Source organism: Cynara cardunculus, assembly GCF_001531365.2.
Source record: "Cynara cardunculus var. scolymus isolate 2C chromosome LG 10, CcrdV1, whole genome shotgun sequence".
In the NCBI taxonomy this organism is placed as follows: Eukaryota; Viridiplantae; Streptophyta; class Magnoliopsida; order Asterales; family Asteraceae; genus Cynara; species Cynara cardunculus.
The window spans coordinates 2,276,424-2,281,512 of record NC_037537.1 but is presented as its reverse complement, the minus strand read 5'-3'; positions in this window follow the sequence as shown (position 1 = coordinate 2,281,512).

Sequence of the window (5,089 nt, the reverse complement as noted above, 5' to 3'; positions counted from 1 at the left end):
ATTCCATTACTTCCTTCAAATGTCTCTTTTGGATTAGTACAATATTCAATAACAACATGTGTTGTGGATTGTCTTGGATTATTGAACCTAAAATTTCTGGAAAACCATGAGGTCTATGACAACTTTCTCATCTCATTGTTTGTAACAAATTTGTTATTAGTTGAAAGATTCTTGATATGCATAGTTGGACTATCGATGTTCAATTTCATAGGGGTTGTCACTTCACATTGTTGTTTGGTGGCTATGAATTGTTCGTGTTCACAAGTGGGCACAACGTCCCCACCATGGCGGTGCAAGTGCATGCCGACATTATGATTGCTTGCAAGTAATAAAGTGGTAAAATACCGAGATCGTTTCTACAGGGATTGAACTACTGAGAATCGGAGAATTTCATGAACTTCTTGAGCATGTTTCGATATGTGAATAAAATTGGATTTTGTTGATAAAAAGCTTTAAAAATACAAAATAGACGAAATAGACTTATAAAATACAACATAGGCATGAGTGTGAGTATTCTTTAAGATAAAAACAACAATATAATGATCAGAAACTTTTGAGATGGTTGTAAATATTCCCAGACCCGTTCCTCACATTTTTTAAGGCCTGGCAAAATGTGAAAAATGGCCCTTGATAAGTACAATATTTTTTCAATATATTGTTTTTATCATCAAAAATAACATTGAATTCATATAAAATCGTTTTTCCGAGTATTCCAACACGCAAAATCAATCAATAATCATTTCTAAATTAATATTATCTACTAGAACATTTTTATGTAGCATTATTAATTTGTTCATTAATCAAAAACATCCTATGGGATATTTTTGGTACATAGAATGACATCATTTGGGGTCACAATGTTAATTCTTCTGATTTTCGAGTAACACTATGTAAATCAATGTAAATAGGTCGGTTTTTTATGTTACCTCATGTTAATATTTTTAACACCATTTTGAACTTTTATACTATGTTCTCGAATTTGAAAAGAAAATAAAAGAATGAGAAAGAAAAAGAAAAATAAAAGAAGGGGAAAAAATAAAGTTTTTTTATTTGTGTTTTTGATAGAGAAGAGAGAGGAAGGAAAAATAATGAAATAAAAATAAATTTTGATATAATTTTTTTTTCTTTTTCGTTCCCTAAAAAAATCTCATAGAACATAACATTAGAATTAAAACAAACTATTTTGAAATCATCAATCTTATAATTAAAAAAACTCATTTTGGTTATAGTTTGAGATCTTATTCTTCTTTTAGCAATAGAAGAGTACATAAGATTTATATACTCAATATTATATAATAAAAAACAAATATGAAAGAAAAAAACAATCATAGTTTTATTATTCTAAATATAGATAGAAATTGTACTGTTTCATATAGTTGGTAATTTTTTCAAAAGATGGTGGTTTTGTTAGCTAATAACAAAAAAAATCTACTATATTCTGACCCAAAAATAGGATTCATGAGAGGATGAAATAATCAAAAGTATTGAGATGAATTATGGAGAATATATCAAAGTTTTGGAGGCAAGTATAGATGCCGATATTAGCTAAAAAAAACTTAGAGAAACATTAAAGAATATTATATAATGAATGACAAATTAACTTTTTTATGTATTTTCTTATCTAATATATTTAATTAATACATGTTTGGGTTTTTAATAGTTAATGTAGTAACAAAATCTTTTTTGATTCTATTAGATATTAATTTTTTTTATGTCTCTTCTATTTACTAATTTTTTTGAAATATTATTATATATACTAAAAAAATTTGGACCCCTAATTTTTGTGGGCCCTGGACGTACGCCCGGCCCACTCTCCCCAAGGGACGGCCTGAATACTCCAATCTCTTGAAAATGAATATTTATAAATAGATCCCACAAAGTTTTCACTCTCACTACTCCGAAACTTGTTGATTTAGCTGAACAGTTTAAGAAATAAAATTTATACTCAAATCTCTTTGTAATACAAATCTCCATTGCTTAATCCTTAGCTAGATACATACAAAATTTGTATCTCTACGTAATTATCAAAGACTCTCTCAAGTTCTTTATGCATCACTTAAGCGGATGCGTTGATACTCATGTTGCTAACTCCAGAGGTGTTTGGATTGACGTTCTCAGTGATATTCAGTGTGCTTGAATTTCAGAATCAGAATGAAATAAGAAACTAAAGAGAAAAACGATAAGAAGGTAGGAATTAGACCACTCTGATAGCATATTGGAATCAGATCTAATTTAGGGAGAACAAAGAGAAAGAATCTGAAAGAGAATAGAAAGTGTTTGTGTTATTTCATCAATGAAATTCTATTACAAACACTCTTATATATATATATATATGTGTGTGTGTGTGTGTGTGTGTGTGTGTGTGTGAAAAGGATCGTGTGATAATGAGAGTTAAGGTGAGAAGCGTACGAAGGGATCTAAACTCTTGATCACCTCTAATCTCAAACCTACTCATGAATCACGCTTGATACGAGAATTGATCCAATGCATCTCCATGGATCTCATCTCGTTGCATCTCATCTGAATATTCATCCAAGGGTATTACACCACAACCCAACCCTATATATATATATGTGTGTGTGTGTGTGTGTGTGGAGGATCATACGAGAACGATATATATTTAAAAAAACACGAAAACGGGCAAATCAAATATGATTTTACACTAACATCACATACAAAATCACATGTGATTCAGGTGACCTTGCCCGACAACATGAAGACGCAGCCACAAGTCTCCTGGACACTTTTTTTGACCATTAATGTAAAATCACATGTAATTGTACATGTGATTTGCCCGTTTTCATGTTCTTTTAAATAGGTACCGTTCTCGTTTGATCATGCCTATATATATATATATATATATGTGTGTGTGTATGTGTGTGTGTGTGTGGAGGTTCAAACGAGAACACATCCATTTACGAGAATGCGAGAACACCCTTATCACATGTGATAATACACGTGAAGGGACTCTGTGATGTGCAGACGACGTGTTCTACGACTCAGGTCGCGCCAAAGATTGTCTACGTCTATGATTTAGCATCACATGTGATGGTTTTGATGGATTATAGTATCATATCAACAACACCCTTATCACATATGATAATATTTGTGAGTGGACTTAGTGGTGTAAGGGCGACTTGGCCCACAACCAAGATCGCAGCAAAAACTGCCCCGTCTCTAATTTAGTATCACATGTGTATCATATGTAATGGAATAATAGTATCACATGTGATTGTCTATAGTAAAAGGTGTTCTCACGTTTTTGTAAAATGAAGGTATTCTCGTTTGAACCCTTCCCTATATATATTTCTGTGTGTGTATGTGTGTATATATAACAGAGGCAGTGAGAACATATCCGACTAACAAACTTTGGTTAGGTGAACTAAGCAACAACTAATTAACTGTTAGGACGAACAGTGGCGGTCCGGCGGACTCATAATTAGTGTACCTTTAAGGTGGATTAAAGGCTCGCAAAGTCACCCGATCTGTTTTTAGCCAAGTTACACCATATCGAATGATTCTTTAAGTGTTTTTTTTTTTTGTGTTGATTTTGAGGATTTTTTAAAGGTTTTTGGTTTTTTCAAGTATTGTGGTTGATTTTGAGGAACTTTTTTAGTTTTTAAGAGATTTTTTAGTTGATTTCATAGAACTTTTTTGGTTGATATTCCTTGTATTTGATTATATCCAGGAACATTACTCAAAGTTTAATAGGTGTACCTTTCATACCTCCAAAAATATCTTACTTGCAAAAGTCGAGTGAGCTGATGCACGGGACCCCGCTCGACAACTCGTAGGTCCGCCACTGAGGACTACGAATTTAAATGACCCTTGAAGTTGTGTTAACGAATTTGTGAAATTTGATATGCATGAAGTAAAATTGTATAGTCTAATGATATCAATCGGGTGGTTGCACCATAAGTTGAAGTGATGTGATAGAAGTGGAAATTGAATGACTAATCCAACTCTACAAAAAGGCTTTACTGAAATAGTCTCATAGGATCCAGCAAGAATATGATTACAGATGTGATTTTACACTTCGAGAAAAGACAAATAAGAACTTGGCAACACAACCCTTTTGACCTTTGCCTTGTACAAGAAGCATAAACCCTAAAAAGCTGGCTTAAAGGAGGAAAAAAAAAAGATGATTATCATCCTGATGCATCTTTAACACTATTCCTGTTATCTACCACCATGCATCATGCATCATGCATCATGCTTCATGCTTCATGCTTCATGCATATACATACATGATATGTATTATCATATACATACATATATAACATGACGTGTGTTCCTTTTGTCTATCCAGCATGTATATATATATATATATATATAACATGCGACATAAATATACTACAGGTTGCTCAGTTACTCAGTTATCGATGTGTTCATGATTTGCATGTGGTTTACCTCATGAATTGTTAACTCTTGGTTTTAAGAAAACTATGATCTTCTGTTTAAACACTACTTTTTGAAGGGAGAGAGGTATCAATTATTATTGTTACAACCACTTTAACCTAATTTCAACTGTTCATTTAATCTATCGAATATATATGTGATTTTATAATTAAATATCTCTATTATTTTTTAATATAAATTGTTGATTATAATCATTAAACTCTAATTGATTGAGTTATATTTGAAACCTCCTCCTCTCTCTCTCTCTCTCTCTCTCTCTTTATATATATATATATATATATATATATATATATAGAGGAGTGATCATATGAAAACCGTCTTCATTTGTGTAAACCGTGCAAACCATCTTCATCTGTCGATTTCATTGTTTAATCTTATGAAATTTTTTCATGAAATTGTTTAATCTTGTGAAATTGTTTCATATAATTTTTTTTTGATGAAGTTGTTTCATATATGGTTGTGAAATTGTTTCATATAATACTTAATGAAACTGTTTCATGTATTAATTTCTCTAATATTAATGAAACAGTTTCATGTATTTTTCTAAAATTAAAATAATGAAGATGATAATATCTATGATTAACACCCTCCACAATAAAAATGATTAATCAACCTCTCATAATTACAAAAAAATGAACAAAATGAAAAATTATGATTGGTTGAATGCGGT